This window comes from Budorcas taxicolor, chromosome 13 (genome assembly GCF_023091745.1).
Source record: "Budorcas taxicolor isolate Tak-1 chromosome 13, Takin1.1, whole genome shotgun sequence".
Taxonomy (NCBI): domain Eukaryota; kingdom Metazoa; phylum Chordata; class Mammalia; order Artiodactyla; family Bovidae; genus Budorcas; species Budorcas taxicolor.
Window position 1 is genome coordinate 12,312,458 of NC_068922.1, and position 21,546 is coordinate 12,334,003.

Sequence of the window (21,546 nt, forward strand, 5' to 3'; positions counted from 1 at the left end):
CAAGACCTTCCCAAACATTTCCATCAAAATGGAAAATCTCAGAGCATTCTGAGGGAGGCACAGAGTTGCGACCCAAACCTCATCTCTGAAACAATCACTGCGTCCACCTTCCTATGAAGCAACATGCAAATACCAGCCTGGGATCCTGGCGGTTATCTGCAAGAACCACATTTATAAATGGCTCTAAGGATGAAAAGAGGTGTTAAGTATCCAGGCACTCAGCAAGGAAGGCTCCCTTCTGTTTACACCCACCCTGTCACCCGGATCACTCTACTAACCATGCGTGACCAAGTCCATCTCCCCCATGCTCACCACCCAACACTGTTTCTCCAAGAAGAGGCAGGCCTTCCGATTCCGTCATCCAGGGAGATAACCTGATTCCTTGGGACAGAAGATTTCATGAAACGCTGCCATCTGCCATGTGCTCCAGAGCTTGGTTTACACCTTGATTAGGACCTCAACCTCCTGGCCACTTTGCAACCAGTATGCATCCAGTTCACTCTAAATGGATTGAAATCTGACACAAACAGCTCCCCCAGCATAAGAAATGCTAACTTCTCACATCCCAATTCATACCTCTGTCCCAAGAAATTAGATCTGCAGAGGGTAAGAGACGGTCAAAGAGTACATCGCAAGGCCAGTGGCAGCCAATGATCCCCACGACAGCAAACTGGGTCGTATTTTTTTTTAAAGAAGTTTTTAAGCTGGGGGATAGCTGTGTTACACGTAGCGTTAGTTTCTGCTGCACAACAAAGTGAATCAGCTATGCCCCCTCCTTCTGGAGCCTCTGTCCCATCCCCCGCCATCCCACCCCTCTAGGTCATCCCAGAGCACCAAAGGAGCTCCCTGCGTTATACAGCAGCTTCCCACTAGCTGGCTGTTCTACACACAGGAGCATATATACGTCAAAGCTATTCTCTCAATTCATCCCACCTTCTTCTTCCCCCCCCCCCGCCGCCCCGACCTTCCAGGTCCATTCTCGACATCTGCACCTCTATTCTTGCCTTACAAATAGCTTCCTCAGTACCGTTTTTCCTGATTCCTCATACATGTGTTAATATACAATATTTGTTTTCCTCTTACGTCACTCTCACCTAGATTCTGTCGCGCAGAGCGTAGCCAATTGTGTCTTCTGATTCACAGTCTTAACTGTCACCTCTTAATCTCCCATCCGAATCAAACAGCAAGTGTGTTACTCCAGATAAGAGCTAAATCAGCCACTCAAGAGCGAGAGCGTGGGCAAAATGAGAAAGGTAACAGCCCTCCACGTTACTTGCTCGAGAGAAAGGAAAACCCAATCAAATCACAGACTAGCTGTGCCACCATCCGGGAAGTTCATTTATTTGTTAACTATTTCCCTTCGAATTATGTATGTACAATTCTCTACGTATTTCCTATCAAGATAGACTAGGTCTTGAAAGATGCAATAATATCGACTTAACCGTTGGTCTTTGCATCAAGGTAGCTCTCTAGGGCTTGTCACACCAGAAACTGACTTGCAAGCCACAAAGGTGAACACCATCCTTACGTCAGCATACGACGGACAAGAAATACTTGACACAGAAGAGCTTGGCTGTAAGGCCTTATCAAAGCGTGACGTTCAGAATTAACACAGACATTCCGTGCTAGTAACTTGGACAAACTGCAAACACAGGATCTCCCTGCCATCTGCAAATATTAAGAGCGATGAGTCAGAGCACCATCCGAGGTTGCAGCAAAGTTATCACACTCCTGCTCAGTCTGGGCGCAACCCCACCAGGCTCCTCTATCAGGGGAGTTTTCCCAGGCAAGAAATCCCGGCGGAGAGGCCTGCCATCTCCTCCTCCAGGGGATCTTCCCAATCCAGAGATCAAACCCGTGTCTCTGAAGTCTCCTGCATTGGCAGGTGGATTCTTTATCGCTGAGCCACCTGGGAAGCCCCCGTAACAAAGCTAAGTAACCTCACATTCTACAGGAGACGTGCATCCCACATCACACACCTGTGCACAGGGGTCAGTTAGGGAAATGAGCCTATGCGTTGTACGTACAGTCATTAGAACTCAGGAAGTACACCTGACAGGGTCCCCTTCAGTGAGCACGCGTGCGTGCAGTCACTTCAGTCGTGCCTGACTCTTTGTGACCCCATGGACCACAGCCCACCAGGCTCCTCTGTCCATGGGATCCTCCAGGCAAGGTTGCCATGCCCTCTTCCAGGGGATCTTCCCGACCCAGGGATTGCAGCCACACCTCTTAAGTCTCCTGCATTGGCAAGAGGATTCTTTATCACTAGCACCACCTGGAAGGCCCACTGTAAGCGTCTAGTCATCAGTACCTAATTTTCTGAGGGGGTTTTCTGAATGGATGACTTCAAGGAGGACAGACGCACAGATACTTCAACTGATTTGGACTCTGCAAGCCCATCCCTGAAGGATGTGACCCCAGGCTGAGCTCTGGGGATCCACCTGAAGAGCATTTCAGGTTTTGACTTTAAGCCACAGATATGTATCTATAAAATGGGGCACCAATCAAAAGGCATGAGAGGTATGATCTAGATGCAGAAAGGAAATTTACTAGAAACAAGTCTTCCCGTCCTAGGGATCAAACCCAGGTCTCCTTCACTGCACGCAGATTCTTTACCATCTCAGTCACCAGGGAAGCTCTAGAGGAATAGGAGAATAAATAAGACAATAGTAAGTTGGGCCCCATCCAACTGCCAAGTCAATAAAAACACCCTAATTTACTTTAGTTATAAAGAACTTGGGAAATGTAACCAATCCTGTGAAGAGCTGGTTTAACCCTGCAGTGTAACCATCACTTAGCAGAATGTACTCTGGGCCTTTTAAACCACAACAAGCAACAGTTTTCACGAACTGTAAAACACAGGGACTATTCTAGAGGTCTCCAAAAGTCTCTCTCTCAACCCGCTCAAACATTTCAGAAGATCTGGATTTTCCTGAACCTTCCTAGTTGAGAATGGATGTGGTAGGAAAGAACAATATACAATCCTCTCAAACGGAACAGAGACTCAAAAAAGGAAGTAGTCACCAAGGTCTGCGCTGGATCCCAAAAGCCTTCATTCAAAAGCTTTCAAGAGATGGGGCTAGTCCCAAGTGCCCAGCTGGCTACTTAGAGTGGACAACCTGCTACACTGCCCTGAGCCACGCTAGTTCACAGTACAGGGAGGAAAGGGGAAAAAAGGCATCTGAATTCTGCAGCTGGCTGGGAAAAAGAAAGCATATTTAAGCTAAAGTTGTAAAGACAATAAATGGTAAGGACCAAGACTCAAGGCTCCAAACACTCTCTTACTCCACTTAGAGCCTTTCTCCTGCCTCCAAGCAGAACATCAAAGAACACAGAAAACCAGAGGGCTAGGTTTCATCCCAGAGTTGGCTGTTTCTTAGTAACAGCCCTATGGGCTATTAGGGACAAAGGAGAGGGGAGGAGAGAAAAACGGGATGCTCCAGAACCATCAGCCTTTATTAAAATGATGGCAGGGACTTCCCTGGTGGTCCACTGGCTGAGACTCCTTGCTCTCAATGCAGCGAGTCCAGGTTCAATCCCTGGTCAGGGCACTAGAGCCTGCAAGCTGCAACTAAGACTTAGCACAGCCAAGTAAATAAGCATCTGTTTAAATGACCTTTCACACGAAGCTTTGTAGGAACTTGTACTTGGCATTTCAAACGCTCATGCTGCTGCTGCTGCTAAGTCGCTTCAGTCGTGTCCAACTCTGTGCGACCCCATAGATGACAGCCCACCAGGCTCCCCCATCCCTGGGATTCTCCAGGCAAGATCACTAGAGTGGGTTGCCATTTCCTTCTCCAATGCATGAAAGTGAAAAGTGAAAGTAAAGTCACTCAGTCGTGTCCATGTCCGACTCTTAGCAACCCCATGGACTGCAGCCCACCAGGCTCCGTCCATGGGATTTTCCAGGCAAGAGTACTGGAGTGGGGTGCCATTGCCTTCTCCGATTTGCCCAACGCTAGAGTTCACTGAATATAAGGCATCAACCAAAATGCGTCACTGTTTTTTTAAAAAAATAAAAAAAATTGAACCTGAAAGCACAATGGATTCTTTCTTTAAATCAATGTCTAAGACATCCATCTTATCACAAGGATAGAAACCTAAAAAAAATAAAAATAAAAAACAAAAAATAAAAAAAGAATAGAAACCTACAGGACGAGAGAGTAAAACTTTTTGAAGAGTGAGTATCATAGGTAACAGGAATGACCCTAACTGCTGATGTACAGCAAAGTATTAGCATGTTTTAAAATTCTCTACGAGGGACTTCCCTGATGATCCAGTGGTTCAGACTCTGAGCTTCCACTGCAGGGAGTGGGTTCAAGTGCTGGGAGGGGCACTAAGATCCTGAATGCCACGCGGCACAGCCAAAATTATAACTAAAATTCTCTACGGGCTAACGAGATAGGGAGTCAAGGGTGGTACCTTTCAATCAGAACACCACTGGGCTGATCATACAAAACCAAACCTTAAGAATTGTATTTGGTAATGCTTCCCTGGTGGTCCAGACAGTAAAGAATCTGCTTGCAATGCGAGAGACCTAGGCTCAGTCCCTGGGTCGGGAAGATCCCCTGGAGGAGGGCATGCAACTGGAGAATCCCTATGGACAAAGGAGCTTGGCGGGCTACAGTCCATGGGGTCGCAAAGAGTCGGACACAACTGAGTGACTAAGCACGGCACAGTTCATTCCCTGTTGGACTGCAAGCTCCAAATTGAGTATCTCCTCTTACCATACACTGTCCTGTCTATAAACATCTTGTTTACACTGACCTCCAAACAGAGAACGCTTGGCTTAGCCAACAAGATCAAGTTTCCTGTGAACTATCCCAGGACATTCTCAGTCTTACAAAGAGAGGAGGACGTGCCTAGTGGCCCAACCTGAAGGGTAGGTGTGGAAAACAGAGGGTCAGGTTTCTGATTCCTTCACTGGCTGAGTTATGTGGAGGCTGCAGTTTACCCCCCCTTCCCCTTGCCACACACAAACACACATATCATGAATATCATCAGATGAAGTCTAAGCAGTCACCTTGTGTGGGAGGGTGGGGTACAGGGGGCTATTTGGAATGGTCCCTTATAGTCTAGGAATTATTAGAGCAAACTCAAATCAAAGTTTTCTCTATGGCCTGTATTCAAAGGCAGGCTGACCTGGCCCAGGGCCTGCCATTACTGGATTATATGGGAAAACTACAGTGGTATGCCTCAGTTTTTCTCTACATCTCTCCTTTTCCAGACCCTAAGTGAAATCATGACCCCATGTGCACTTGTATCACTTAACAACAGTAACGTTACTTCTGGACAGGGATCTGCATTCACAGACATCCTCTGTGATGATGGCCAGTCAAGCGTCCACTCTACCCCCCAGACCAGAGTCTTAAAGATGAATCACGTGGGCAGGTCTGCACAGATGTGTTGAACCACACATTTTTTTCCCCAAATAGAACCATGGAGATGTTTGAGTGAGTTTCTACTTTAAAGTACTTAGTCTTAGATATGGAAGCTGATTCTCAGAAAGATGACGACCAGTAACTGGTCCACGGTCACACAGTGAGACAGAAGCGTCGCTGAAACCAGGTCTCCTCTGGATTCTGTCCTGGCCTCCTCTGTCCGGAATCCTCCTCATAAAACACAGCTGTCAGGTCCCAAGTCACCACTGCAACTGGTTTGCCATCACAGAGGTAATTTCCCTAACTAGTTTTGCTTCCCCAGGGAAATGTCGATTTAAGAACAGTCAGAAAATAATACTAAATATGTCTTAAACTGTGGATCCTAATTTCTTTTGGGGGCAAGAACTTTTTACAAGTTCTTTATTATTTTTTATTTTCTTTTTGGCTGTGCCCCATGGTGTGTGGGATCTTAGTTCACCAATCAGGGACTGAACCCATGCCCCCAGCATTTGGAAGCACAGAGGCTGAACCACTGGATCACCAGGGGAGTCTACCAAGCTCTTCTTTATGGCCTCCACACTGTTACAGGAACTCCAAAAGGTCCCCAGAAAGTGAAATACTAAAAGAGAAATGGTATCTAATACTAGAACTGGAGATGATTCAAACTCCACATTAACTATTTTTGTTCAAATCACTTAAAAAAACAAACCCTCTTTTAACTTTTAAGTTCTCTACATTTTCACTGCCTGCGCTTCTTGTATCCCCAAAGCACCCTGTATCAATTCCAGGGAGGCTGCATTCTCTTACTGCTCTGAGCAATGTTTCTATCACCCAGCATTTCTGCTCGGATTTGGCAAGTCCTCTGAGAGAAAGGTGGAAACTGCCACCTCAGTCAGAGAACATAAAATGGAATCTGATGAGTGGTCAGCCTTGCTGACATAACTTCATAATCAGTCCATAATCTCTGCAAGAAAACATTAAGAAGAAAAGCCCTCTCTGATCAATTACTCCCATCATTAAAGAAATCCAGGGTACCGTCAGTATGGCCTGTTTGAGGTTTAGGCTGTGGGTAATCCAATGGGAAAGGGGAAATACTCTTGTCACCCCTGCAGGTCTCTGCCAGCACTTCTAGAACACCACACATCAAAACAGACTGACTGGCGCAGTTGTCTAGAGTAAGGTTTGCTGAATAGCCCTGCCAGTGGACGGCGGTTTCCACTGGCCAGGGGAGTGTCTCCTGCGCTTGAGTAGGGGACTGGAGGGTTTCTGGTGCCTATGGGGTGTATTGTCCATGCCCCCCACCTTCCAGGCAGCGGCTGGGTCTCAGCAGTGAGCTACGACAGACATCTGAAACAGTACTTGTCCATCGAAGGGAGGAAGCAGAGTGTGTGCAAATGTAACGCTTTGCAGGGAACGAGTAGCAAACCTCCTACCTCCAAGGAGCGCCTCGCCAGCAATTTCTCGCGCCTACCGAGGCCTCGCCCCTCCCCTCCTTCACCCGCTCCCTCCCACCCCCAACCGCCTCCCCAGGAAATGGGGCCGAATTTGTGTCGGTTTTCCCTTTTTCTCTCATCTGGTGAAACCCGGGTCCATCTGCTTGGTGCAGACACACCAATCGGTCCCCCGGGTCCCTCGGCAAGGGTGCGAGGGTGGAGGGATGAGGGAAGGTAGCAGGCGGCGCCGATGGGTCTGGATTCGGACACGGTCTGCGGGCATCCGAGACAGTTTCCCACCCGTGGGCTCGGATCCGCCGCGAATGCACCGCTAGAGCGGACAAAACGCGGAGCCAAGGGGCGAGCGCAGAGCCTGAAGTCCCGGACCCTGGAGGAGCCGGAGCTCGGGGTCCAGGGAGGCAATACAGGGGACACCAGGGTGTGTGAGCAACCTCACTCTTGCGCCGAAAGGAACGAGGACCCGCTCGGTCAGCCCCGGGCGCCCTGCCCTTCCCGGAATCCCACCCAACTCTGTCCACACGAAGATCCCGAAAATTCCGAAAGCGAAACTGCAAGCAGGTCTCCAGAAGTTTGGAAACGGCTTCCCAGGCTCCCGGCGTCCGGACACCACGGACGCAGTCAAGGATGAGCGCCCCAGTGAGTGGTCATCGCGCCGCAAGGTCGCCCTCCGCTGCTCCCGTGCACCTCCCGGGTTTTTCACGCGCAACAGTCTCCAGTCTAGGTTCCAGGAGGGGGGTCGGCGGTGCTCCTACTTCGTCTCCATTCCGCCCTCCGCCCGCTCCTCCCCACAAGAAGGGAAACTTGGGCCCCGCGAGAATCCTGGGGAATGTTCTTTGTCATCGGTTGTACGTTGACTTCCACCGCACAGCTCCGTGCAAAATCGCAGGTTTCGGGGCGTTGGAGTGGATTGTGCGCTTGTCAGCAGCGACGTCAGGAGGACGAGGGGAGGGGTTCCCGGCTGAAACTGCAGTTTACAAGCACTGAGCCATTTTAGGCTGGTTTACCCTTGACCGAAGCCCACGAGGAAGCAGTCGCCGAGGGGACGCCAGGGACCGGAGCGCCGGGGACGCGCCACGCCGCGCGCTCAGCTTGGGGGTCGCGGGTGCAAAACGCCTCTGGGCCTGAGGGTCAGCTTCATTGCCCAGTAGGAGGTGAAATCTGCCGCGGGGTCCCCAATTTGGGGAATGCTTGCTCCCAAGCCCTACCCTGGGGACGCCGCAGGGGGCAGACTGTCCGAAGGCGCGGCGACCGTCCAAGTAGGACAGTCGACCCCCTCGATCCTTCCTCGAAGCCCCTGCGAATGCCCAGAGCCCACGTCACTGTGGTAACTGCAGACCTGGCCAGCGCTTTTTAATCCTGAGACTTAAAATCTTCTGGCGCACTAGGCAGACGCGCCATCAGGTTCTCGGGCCCAGGTAAAGTCCCCCGAACCTGCCCCAACCTGGCCCCGGGGATGGCGCGCGGCAGCCCTGTGGCCCCCATCCCCCTGGTCCACCCTGCAGGCTGCGCTGCGCGACCATCGCTCCGCGGCTGCATCCTGGCCACTGGCGACCCCTGTCGGGGACCCCTTCCAGCTAAGGAAACTCCGTTTGCTCGCTTACCCTCGGGCTCCACTTACAAGCTCCGACTCTGCCCTCAAACTCTCAGGCCCTCTAAGGACCCAGAAGTCGGCCTCTCCCCAGCACCTCACCGCCCTCTTCAACCCCAAGGCAACACCCCCGCTCGATCGCCTGGAAGGCTCGCCGATCCAACAAGGACGAGGGGCACTTTCTTCCGCGAACGCTCTCCCCATCCCCCACCTTCCCTAGAGCGCAACTCCAAAACCAACTCCGCCGCTCCACCCCACGCTCTGCAGCCAGGGCCGTGCGCCCCCGCCCTTCCGCCAACGTACTTTCACACACCCCAACTCCACCCCACCCACCGCGCCCCGGACGCCGCCGCCCCCCACTCCCACTTTCTACCCCACCGCGGCGCAAACTACACGGTGTCCTCCACTAAGTACGGCGCGCCCCCTGCACAAACACACACACACAACCCCACTGGCGTCTGCAGCCTGATTGCCCCCGAAACCCTGGATACTGAGTCCTTTAAGTAAGCGGCACACCGCTGCACCTACCCGGCTTTACCCACACAGGATCCTGCGTACAGAGACAGAAAGAGAACTGGTCTCCTAGAAAGCTGAAATAAATCACTCCCTCTGCCCTCATGCATTTTGCACCACGTGTCAGCAGTTTGTCACGTCAAATCAGGGCAGGGTCTGGTTCGGAGACGCACACACGAATCTGGGGCGGATCTCTTGGACACTCCCACCCAACTGCAAACACAGGTATGCCCACTGATTCAAAGGCACGCAGAGCAGTCCTGCTCCGATGCCCCGGTCCGGGCCAGTTGTACCCCTTTCCCCTTTAGCAATGGAATGGACACACGCAGATTCTAACCACGGAAAAAACTAGGGCAGCTCATTCCTTCTCTTTTTTCCCCTTTAATTCGCTCAAGCAGCTACTAGAGAAGCCAAAGAGAGCTTAAACTAACAGATGGCAACTCCGGTTGGGTTTTTTCCCACCTCAAAATCTTTATTTTCAGTTTTTAAAAGCCACCTTAGCCCGCCATATTGAAACTGGCAAGGCTTCTAAATACTCCTCCGCCGCGGCTTCCAAGAAAACACCAGAACTGAGCGGCTCTGGGCGCGCGTCTGGCCACCGCAAATCAACCACTTCCCTCGGCTAAGGCTCCCTTTCTCCAGCTAATCGTGTCCTGCTTCTCCGGATCAAAAATCCACAAATATATCTAACAGTTCCTACAGCAGTTTTTTGGTGGGGTTTTTTTTTTTTTTTGCGGATTTTGCTAATACACACATTTTTTAAAAATAATAAACTCCAAAGCCAGATCAGATTAGTAATTGTGAAAGGAGGTTATATGAGAGTAGACAACAGGAAAGCCCCAAGGGACAGGATGTGACTTTAACGCTGAAGAAAAAAGAAAGAAAAAAAGAACAAAAAGATCATCCATGCCGGAGCACGCTCCGAAACTACTACTGACAAATTCATTTCAGCTACACAGGCAAATGTTTCTAAGGGGGGCGGCGATTCCAAATATGTCCACGATTTTTAATCCCTTTGATGGCTGGTCTCCAGTCCTCACCCCACCATCTCCCCCAACCACCACCACCCCGCCACCCCGAACACACACACACCATCTAAAAAAAAAAAAAAGGAAGAAAGAGACCCCAACGCGGGGTAGCAAGGGCGGCTGCGTCGCCAAAATGAGCGCACAAATGAGGAAGGTGGGCGGCGGGAGGGGACACTGTGCACCCGGAGAGGAGTACGCTTTCCAACTACGGACAGACTCCCGTGAGGCCGGGCTTTGCGAAGCCGAGGGACCTGGAAGAAGGGGACGAGGGGGAGCAAAAATGACAACCCGGAGCACAGCGCGGAGTTTGGGGATCTGCTCCAGAGCTGTCGCCTTCTCCTCCAGCCCTGCCCTTTCGCTTCTCTCCCATTGCACCCCCTCCTTCGGCCCCCCCACCCCGAGTCCAATCCAGCTTCCCTTTTTCTCGGAGCTGGAAAAAGAGAAGCTGACCGGCGCACTCAACCTGCGGGCCGGAGGTCCCCTCGCGGGGCGGGCTGGGCGCGGGGTCCTACCTGGTGAAGTTCGTCCTCCCCGCGGCGTGGACAGAGGCCGGGGCGCCGCCGAGGCGGGGGACGCCGGCCTCACCCGCTCGCTGCGCCTCGCTTGCTCCCCGCCCGCCGCCTCCCTTGCGCGCCCGCTCCGCGGCTCGGACTCCCACTACAGCCTCATTCCAATATGGCATCCTCTCTGTGCGCATGCCCGGCACTCTTTTTTAAGATTATTATTTTGTGTGTGTGCGCAGCGAACTCCTTCAACGACCTTTTCCAAGTGCTTGCGGCACGTCTTAAGCCAATTAGCCGGAGGGACGTTGCACCCCTTCCCCTACACGAGCTGGGACGCCCCCGCGCCTGGGCTCATCGCCACCCCCCCACACACACACACACTCACTTAAAAACACCCCACGTTCCCACTGCCCCCTCCCCGTCCGACTCCCCTCGCTTTTTCCCTTTAGCTCCCTCCATACCCGATCTGCAGAAAGTTCCCATCACAGGCGCTTTCGCAAATCCATCTGCAGGGAAGTCTAGACAGACTCCGCAACTCACGGGACACTTTCGGTTCTGTCGGTTTACAATCCCTCCGTGGACTAAATGCACAAACTTGCGCTTTATCCGCGGAAGGCTGGTAGCCAGCGGAAAGAAATTCAATCCGCTCCGAGACCCGGGACCCGCCCACTGTGCCCCACCCCGCTCTTAAATTGTGCCTTTTCTATGGAGATTCAAATATTTTCTGAGGCCTTTAGGGGTGGCGGGAGGGGGCCGGAGAAAGGTTTTTCCTGGGAAACGTGCCCAGAGGAGTCGGAAATTCAATCAGGGCTGTTTGGACTAGCCTTGCCGCTGAGATCGGCAGGACGCAGGTAACGAGGGTCTCCACGGCGTCTCCGGATGTCCAGATCTGGGGGACAGCGAAGGGCACCTGACCTAGGCTGGCTCTTGGAGGGCGGGAAAAGAATCCTGCCCGAGGAAAGCGTGGCCCTCGGCGACCGAGGGAGTGAACTAGAGACATGGCACCTGCGCGGGGCAGGGTTTCCGTGCGGCGTGTGCGGGTCGGCTTGCACTTTGCCTGGGGCGTTGGGGGTGGGGGGACGACAAAGAGGATCTCCCTGGCCGGAGCGGTGGCTGGACAGAGACTGAAAGGAATGTCCCAGTGAGGAAGAGCTGGTGACGCCCGAGTGGGTCAGACCGAGAACTTCCGAAGGTGGGCTTTGCTGTACTGAGGAGCGAGGAGATCTTGCTGGAGGCTAGAATTATTTCCACGGGAAATGGAGAACCAGCACTTTGGGCAGGGTTTTTGCTCTCTTACCACAAGGGGTAAATCTCCCCGCCCCCGCCCCCCCGAGTGTTCCAATTCTGTGTCCATCTCCTTCCTACGGACCTTCTCTCCGAGTCCCTCCCCTGGCCCAGGGGTCGGGAGGCTCTCTTACCCCGGACACTGCTACGCGTTCCCAGCTCCCCCCGCCCTCCCACGCCCGGTCACCCCGGCTAATCGCGAGGACCCCTGTGCTCAGGCACGTAGGGTCCCCGAAGGATAAGTGGATGCTCCCAAGGGCGAGGGACAGGGCAGGGACCAGGGATGCAGAGAGGAAGTCAAGAGTTTGAGCGCGCGCGGGACCGGCAGGGGTCTTGCCCGCTGGGTCCTCTCCCCGACGGCGGGACCCGAGCTGGTGTAGAAGAGCCACTGGAGGGATGTGCCCGGAAACTCCTCCGGCCAAGCCCTGCGGTCGCGAGTGCCCTTGCACCGAAATGGTGGGTGGAGCTCGGAGATCCTGGGGGACTTCCGCGGCGGTGAGAGCCCTCGCGTTTGCAGCCTGGGCAAGTGGCGTCTCCTCACGTCTTGGTGAATGCTCTACGATGGCTCTTGGAGGGAGCCTTCGTCTTGTCACGCTTTCTGAGTGCCCCTGAGGCTCAACAAAGGAAGGGCAAGAGACTCACAGGTCATACTCCATCCAGAGTCTCCTTCCCAGACCAGCTTCCCGGTCCCCACCTCTTTGGGACATCCGACCTCTTTCACCTGAAGGTCACCGAAGGCGGAGCTTCTCCAACCACACCCGGCCGCCTGCAGCCCCAAAACCGCCTCCCTCGGTGCCCTGAGATGTCTCCTAAGTGAGACCGTGGATGCACAGCGGTTCCGAGGAATCCTGAAGGAGAACTCCAGACGGCCTCGGCTTTACCCCGGGGTCTCTCGACTGCTTGAGCCTTCAGCACACAGTTTGGCCCAGAAGGGGCAGGGTGGGGGGAAGGTCCTGTCCCAAGTGGACTTACAGCGAGGGGAATCCCACCATTCCCCTCGCCGGGATCACCTGCTCCCGCGCCACGGATGCGCAGAACATCCGCCGCAGAGAGGTCTGAGCCCGGCTCCCCTCCTCCAGCCCGTCCGGCTCCCCCCGCCCCGTGCTGCGCCCTCCGGTGACCGCAGCCCTGATGGGCGCCCGCGGCAGCGCCCCTTCCTCGAGGGTCTCAAACCTAGCTGTGGGGCCCGGGCCGGGGAGGGGGCAGAGGATCGCTGCTCTCGCCTGGCCCCCCAGCACTTCCGGGCGACTCCAGTTTACAAAGGGGATGCACTTTTCGTCTCCCAAAGGCAGAGGCGACGTGAGCTGCAGCAGCCATTGCGCCGGCTCTGGGTTTGTTTACCAGTTTCAAGTCATTATTATGCACGGAACGTTATTTCATCAAAATAAAAAACGATTGCAAAAAAAAAAAAACCACTTAATCCCCAACTCGATGAACTGTCTCTACTTTATCCTACAGTTCCTCCAAAGTAATGGAGTCTTTTTATATTTTTGGAACTCACAGGCTTGCATAACTTTGTCAGTGGGTCTGGAGAGCAGTGTGGAGGAGTTTGAATTTTTGTACTCACCGCGATTAAGACATAAAATCATAAAGCCACAATACACAATGGTCGTCACATTGTTACCTCCAAGAATCTTCTCGAAGTTGTCCAGGGTAAAATTTCTCCAACTTTGGCTTTCATATTGCTTTTCCCACGTAACTTCTTGACCGTTCCTTGGCTTTTTATTCTATATCCTGCCTCCATTCTCCTCTATCCAAGGACACCTATGAGACAAAAGAAATTGGTTCCAAGATTATCTGCTGTTATTAAAGGGTCCCTTCATCCCACTCCAATACCTTCCCACCTTCATTTGTATTTCAGAAGCAGATACTTCAGGGATGTGAGTATCCAGGGGTAGAATCCACCCTAAATCTATTAAAGATGAAGTGGACGTGGGACCAGCAGAGTTAGCCAAAGATAAAGCCTGGGACTGTTTCAAAGTAAAGAAGACGTAATATTAATACATTCCAAGTCAGGAAATTCAACCAAGTAAATCTCATGATAAACACCATGAGGTCTCTATAAATTGTTAACATTTTCTAAAAATCTTGGCAAAAATAAGTTTTTGCTCACACCAACTGACTATAACTTATCTCATGTCTAAACAATGGTTAAACCATGAATTATATCACATTCAAAATGCACTTAAACGTCTAAGTTATGCCTTCTAAGGGACTTTGGAGTTCTTTCCTACAAATGAGGCTACAATATATAAAATATTAAAATTATATTTGCTAATTGGAAAATAGGATTAAAAACAACAGTTGAAAAGTTTCTCATATTATGGGCATTTCTAAGTATGACTTAACAAAAAATATTGCAGATGAGTCAAAAATTATATGCATATTATTTATCTTATTTATTCTAAAGGCATATGATTACTTAAACCTTGTTGCACTAATTTTCACACCAAGAAAAATATTAGTCAATTGGCTCATAATTACTCCATGTTGACATCATTGTATAAGGAAATGCCCTAAAGAAAATGAATCATATTGCTTCCTTAACAAAGAGAATCTCTGAGATATTAGACAAATTAGCTTAACATAAAAGTAGAAGGGTGGACAAGTGTCCCCCAAAAGCCTCTCAAACAAATATTTGTGATTCATGTTGAGGTTTGATAGAAAACAACAAAAACAATTATCCTTCAGTTAAAAAATTAAAAAAAGATTAAAAAATAAAATAAACAAATATTTGAGGAATGTATGCAATCTTCTTTTTACCAGAGGCTTGAGATCTAAACACGTCTCTTAGCTGGGGTGAGACTGTGTTTTTCCATCACTCTCTTAAGGTCACTGAGTTTGAAATCTGAAGACACTTCCTCCCTTATTTTTCACCCTTTACCCCTATCCCTGTTCCAGCACCTAGCTCCTGGGATGCAAATCAAATGACCTTATCAGTGCTTCATCACTAATTTTCTCTGTGACCTATGTAAGTTCAAATGACCTCTCTGAGCCGTCTTTTCTCTACGGTAAAGAAAGGGAGAGGATTGGACTAGACGTTCTATAAGGTCTTTTCAGACTCTAAAAAGTGCTTATCCATCTACCCCACCCAAAGCCACAGTTTGCCTTCTGTAATATCCTAACACCATCTCTGCAGACTAGAAATAGCCCAGGTGTAAATTCTGAGGTCACAAAGAGGAAAAAAGTAATGAACAGATCTGCAGGGGAAGGGCCTTTTTTGCCCTCCTAGCCAGCAGTAAAGTGTTGTTTGAGTCGTATTTCTGCCTTGTTTAGATCATTATTTTGTCTTTATAATTACTGTATGGGTTTCCCCACCTTCCCCTTCCCTCCCCACTCCCCTTCCCCCGCTCCCCACCCCCCACAGAAGTGTCTGGGCTGAGAATCACTGGGAAAAGTCTGGGTGATGGAGTTCATTGTTTACATGGGGAAGTGAGCATAATGATGAATAGGATATTCCACAAAGATTGCACCTATCAGAGGATATCTCCACAAAGGTATCACCTATCAGAACACTTACTCATCCATTTCTAAAAATTCCAGAACCCCACTGTTGCTTCCTGTATAATTTGAAGAAGTGTCAGGCTTCCTTGACAAGAGAAAAAATAGCAGTGAACACAGAGGATGTATTAAAAAAAAAAATTAGTGATGTCTGAACTCCCCTAGGACATTGATTTAAAGAACAAAGATGGTTTCTCTGTGAAAGTGCCCGTTTTGACTGATGGCTTCTTTCTCACTGAGGAAGACAAACACCATGATGAAAGTCACATCCAACTTCTGAGGCTACCTGTATGGGCTGCCTAGTATTATGTACTCCGCTTGTAAGTCTTGTTTTATATGAGGCAGAATATTCTAGATCTTGCAGCCTGGCTCCTAGTCCTTTTGAGAAGTGGGGAAGTCAGAGTCCAAGGAGGTGAAATGACAGAGATCTCACCCAGAGCTGCAGAGCAGCGCCTGACCTTTCCCTCTTCTGCTCCATTAAAGAAGGAGAAAGCCGAGGGAGGACTTATTTAGCATCTATTTTACACCAGTCCCTCTTCTGGAGTCTTTACATATGTGATGGTATGTACTGTCTCTAGTACATACCAGTACATTCTAGTCTCTATTATGTGTAATGTCTCATAAGTGGCTTTTAAATACGTTGTAAACATATTCTTTTCCTTACAAAACTAGACTCTGATCCACGGTCACTAGAACATTTCCATGTGTCATTTTTTCTGGCAGAGCTGGAGTTGTCTGGAATTATTTGCATTCTCTATAACTGAAGGTATTTATTGCCCCATACACACACACACACACACACACACACACACAAAAACCAGCACAAGTCAGGGTTGTGGTTTATGGTCCTGCTCAGTTTCGCCTCTGCAAGTTAACTAGCCTTAGTGAGATTGAATCAGACCCTGTGCAGAAGTATAACATGTCCCCTTGGACTCATAACATAACATAGACTAAACAAATTAAAGTGGGCAACAAAAATCCCATATCAAAAAGTAAGTTTCCTGTAAAAGCAAGTAGACAGATTTTATTCTATGCATCTACCACTTTAATAAATCCCAACTCTGCTAAATAGAGAAGAAATATCAGTGTTTGGACGCTGGACAATGCAGCTTTATTGTAACCTCAACCTCATCTGCTCAACTAGCAAAATTGAAAATTTCATTGTATAAGTTGCTTTAGTGGACCTCGTTATAGAAAATAATTATCCTGGTCAAAGAAATAATAGGTAATAGACCCATAAAGACTTGATTTGCAGTGCCATCTACTGGAAACAAATATTGACTTGCTTTCAGATTTTTTTAAATATGGTTTTTTTGTTGCTTTTTAATGGAGTATTGTGATTTCTGGGATAAAGGAAGATATCTGGGGTAAAGAAAGATTTCCTGGTGGCTCAGGCAATAAAGAGTATGCCTGCCAAACAGTACATACGGGTTCGCTCCCTGGGTCAGGAAGATTCCCTGAAGAAGGGATCGGCAACCCGCTCCAGTATTCTTGCCTGGAGAATTCCACGGACAAAGGAGCCTGTTGGGCTACAGTCCACAAGATCGCAACAGTCTGTAGGGTCCCAAAGAGTGGGATATGACTGAACAACTAACACTCACACATATTTCATTAGAGATAACAGTTTGGACGAGTTGTTATCTATAATCAAACGAATCTACTTTTAAGTAAACTGAGATATATTTGTATGAAACCATTCAGTTTTTGAATAACATAAAGAGTCCTTAACATGTTTCTTCAGAAAGTAAGACCTCTTCCATTTTTTAAAAAAAGGGTCATTACAACTAACTTCTTAGTAGAGTACTATGATTTCTTTCTTATCCCTGTAAAGATTAATTTTTACACTAGTAAGTGCCTCTGGAATAAAGTTGATGGCTTCTTAGAGGTTTTCCTTTTAATTTTATACCTTATAGGGGAGGAACACGAGGATTTTTCAGGGTTTTCCAAGCCAGGTGCTCAAGGAGGTAAATGTATTAAAAATTAGATATAGGAGATTATTAGTTCTTATAAACGAAAAATTAACCTCAAATATTTATTGATCATTGCTTATATTTGAGTTAAGAGGCAAAATGGCTTTTGCTGAAAATGGGGCTGCACTAGGTATTACTCTAAGCTAACGGGCATCTTGTTGCCAAACTCACCAGAGGCCTGCAGAAAACTCCCTGGTGGGACTTGCCCTGCGGTCCAGTGGTTAAGACTCTGAACTTTCACTGCAGGGGACACGAGTTCAATACCCTTGGTCATGGAATTAATATTCTGCAAGCTGTGCAGTGGGGACAAAAGAAAATGTGCTTGATTAAGAAAAAAGAGAGGCAGTATGTTAGATTGGAAAGAACTGGGACTGGAAGCCAGAAGGACTAGTAGTTAAATACCAGCGCTGCCAAGACTGGTTTCCCTTTTGGTCTCTGCGTCTCTCCTTCCTCCCACTCTACCTGTATCTATGTAAAAATGGATTAAATTTCTCTTTCAGGGGAATGGCCTGGTACAGAAGAGAAGCTTAAGAGGTACTCCCTGCTCCTGCTCCATCTCCTCCCATCTTCCACTTGCTCAAAGTACACGTTGTTCATAAACTTCTAGTACAGTCTTGCAGTATTTTAAAATTTGTGTTTAATAACTGCAGGTTGGATGACTGCGTCAAATCATATCCCAAATCTGTTTTCTGCTTACCACATTCTCACATCCTATATCATCATTTCAGCCTCTTCTTCATTGACCGTCTTCTATTATCTTTATCCTTACCCCACTATTCAGTGGCTTCCTTTCCTGAAAACACAAATAAAACATTCCATCACAAGAAGGGGGCTAGCAAATGATTCATATGATACTGTTGTTGTTCAGTCGCTAAGTTGTCTGACCTTTTGCGACCCCATGGACTGCAACACAACAGGCCTTCCTTTTCCTTCACTGTCTCCTGGAGTTTGCTCAAACTCATGTCCATTGATTCAGTGATGCCATCCAACCATTTCATCCTCTGTTGTCCCCTTCTCCTCTCACCTTCAATCTTTCCCAGCATCAAGGTCTTTTCCGAGTCGGCTCTTCACAGCAGGTGTCCAAAGGAATGGAGCTTCATCTTCAGCACCAGTCCTTCCAATGAATATTCAGGGTTGAGGCTTTAAGTTAGGTTCTTATTGTAGGCAAAGTCTTCATAGATACCAAGGCTGCACAACCCTGTGAAACTTTGTCCATGTCTAAAGGACTTAATAAATTTTAATGCCCAGTTTGAAAAGCAGACAACACCACCAATATCCTGCTTCTAGACAAATTGTTTTAAATTTCACGTGCAATGGGACCTAGAATAATACTTCAGACCAAAATAGTGGGGAAAAAAAAAGTATAAGGAATGAAGAGACTTGCATTCAACTCCCAGTGGTGTTCCCTAGTAGATTCTTCATAGGTCAATGGATTTCTCTGAGCCTTGGATGTACCAACTGTGAAATGGGCATAATAATGTCTTCAGTCAGTTCAGTTGCTCAGTCGTGTCCAACTCTTTGTGACCCCATGGACTACATCACACCAGGCTTCCCTGTCCATCACCAACTCCTGGAGCCTACTCAAACTCATGTCCATTACATTGGTGATGCCATCCAACCATCTCATCCTCTGTCGTCCCCTTCTCCTCCCACCTTCAATCTTTCTCAGCATCAGGGTCTTTTCCAATGAGTCAGTTCTTCACATCAGGTAGCCAAAGTATTGGAGTTTCAGCTTCAGCATCAGTCCTTCCAATGAACATTCAGGGCTGATTTCCTTTAGGATTGATAGGTTGGATCTCCTTGCAGTCCAAAGGACTCTCAAGAGTCTTCGCCAACAGTGAAGTTCAAAAGCATCAGTTCTTCGGTGCTCAGCTTTGTTTATAGTCAACTCTCACATCCATACATGACTACTGGAAAACCATAGCCTTGACTACATGAACCTTTGTTGGCAAAGTAATGTCTCAGCTTTTTAATATGCGGTCTTAAGTTGGTCATAGCTTTTCTTCCAAGGAGTAAGCGTCTTTTAATTTCATGGCTACAGTCACCATCTGCAGTGATTTTGGAGCCCCCCAAAATAAAGTCTGTCACTGTTTCCATTGTTTCCCCATCTATTTGCCATGAAGTGATGGGACTGGATGCCGCAATCTTAGTTTTCTGATTGAGTTTTAAGCCAGCTTTTTCACTTTCATCAAGAGGCTCTTTAGTTCTTCTTCACTTTCTGCCATAAGGGTGATGTCCTCTGTGTATATGAGGCTATTGATATTTCTCCTGGCAATCTTGATTCCAGCTTGTGCTTCATGCAGTCCAGCATTTCTCATGATGTACTCTGCGTATAAGTTAAATAAGCAGGGTGACAATATACAGCCTTGACGTACTCCTTTTCCTCTTTGGAACCAATCTGTTGTTCCATGTCAAGTTCTAACTGTTGCTTCCTGACCTACATACAGATTTCTCAGGAGGCAGGTCAGGTGGTCTGGTATTCCCATCTCTCTCAGAATTTTCCACAGTTTGTTGTGATCCACACAGTCAAAGGCTTTGGCATAGACAATAAAGCAGAAATATATTTTCTCAGGAATTCTCTTGCTTTTTTGATGATCCAGAGGATGTTTGCAATTTGATCTCTGGTTCCTCTGCTTTTCTCAATCCAACTTGAACATCTGGAAGTTCTCAGTTCATGTGCTGTTGAAGCCTGGCTTGGAGAATTTTGAGTATTACTTTGCTAGCATGTGAAATGAGTGTAATTGTGTGGTAGTTTGAGCATTCTTTGGCATTGCCTTTCTGTGGAATTGGAATGAAAACTGACCTTTTCCAGTCCTGTGGCCCCTGCTGAGTTTTCCAGATTTACTGGCATATTCAGTGCAGTACTTTTACAGCATCATCTTTTAGGATTTGAAATAGCTCAACAGGAATTCCATCACCTCCACTAGCTTTTTTTTTTTTTTTCAATTCATTTTCTATTGAAGGATAATTGCTTTACAGAATTTTGTGGTTTTCTGTCAAACCGAGACATGAATCAGCCATCAGTTCAGTTTAGTTCAGTCGCTCAGTTGTGTCCACCTCTTTGCAACCCCATGGACTGCATCAGGCCAGGCCTCCCTGTCCATCACCAACTCTCAGAGTTTACCCAAACTCATGTCCATTGAGTCGATGATGCCATTCAACCATCTCCTCTTCTGTCATCCTCTTCTCCTCCCTCCTTCAATCTTTCCCAGCATCAGGGTCGTTTCCAATGAGTCAGTTCTTCACATCAGGTGGCCAGAGTATTGGAGTTTCAGCTTCAACATCAGTCCTTCCAATGAACACTCAGGACTGATCTCCTTTAGGATGGACTGGTTGGATCTCCTTGCAGTCCAAGGGACTCTCAAAAGTCTTCTACAATGCCACAGTTCAAAAGTGTCAGTTCTTTGGCACTCAGCTCTCTTTATAGTCCAAATCTCACATCTATGCATGACCACTGGAAAAACCATAGCCTTGACTAGATGGACCTTCATTGGCAAAGTAATGTCTCTGCTTTTTAATATGCTGCCTAGGTTGGTCATAGCTTTCCTTCCAAGGAGTAAGCGTCTTTTAATTTCATGGCTACAGTCACCATCTGCAGTGATTTTGGAGCCTCCCAAAAATAAAGTCTGCCACTGTTTCCACTGTTTCCCCATCTATTTGCCATGAAGTGATAGGACCAGATGCCATGATCTTAATTTTCTGATTGTTGAGTTTTAAGCCAGCTTTTTCACTTTCATCAAGAGGCTCTTTAGTTCTTCACTTTCTGCCATAAGTGTGATGTCCTCTGCGTATATAAGGCTATTGATATTTCTCCTGGCAATCTTGATTCCAGCTTGTGCTTCTTCCAGCCCAGCGTTTCTCATGATGTACTCTGCGTATAAGTTAAATAAGCAGGGTGACAATATACAGCCTTGACATACTCCTTTTCCTATTTGCGACCAGTCTGTTGTTCCATGTCAAGTTCTAACTGTTGCTTCCTGACCTGCATACAGATTTCTCAGGAGGCAGGTCAGGTGGTCTGGTATTCCCATCTCTCTCAGAATTGTCCACAGTTTATTGTGATCCACACAGTCAAAGGCTTTGGCATAGACAATAAAGCAGAAATAGATTTTCTCAGGAACTCTCTTGCTTTTTTGATGATCCAGAGGATGTTTGCAATTTGATCTCTGGTTCCTCTGCCTTTTCTAAATCTAGCCTGAACATCAAACCTCAGCATGAATCAGCCATAGGTATACATATATCCCCTCCCTTTTGAATCTCCCTCCCGTTTCCCTCCCCATCCCACCTCTCTAGGTTGACACAGAGCCCCTGTTTGAGTTTCCTG

General features: G+C 48.2%; 1 protein-coding gene across 1 annotated transcript in view; it reads right to left on the bottom strand.

The window, feature by feature from the left end:
• Window positions 1-10,575, bottom strand: part of SFMBT2 (Scm like with four mbt domains 2) — a 180,678-nt gene extending 170,103 nt beyond the window's left edge. The window contains exon 1 of the mRNA XM_052650792.1: window positions 10,477-10,575. The gene's annotated coding sequence lies outside the window, so the exon portion shown is untranslated. The remainder of the gene's footprint in view (window positions 1-10,476) is intronic.
• Window positions 10,576-21,546: the final 10,971 nt, after the last annotated feature.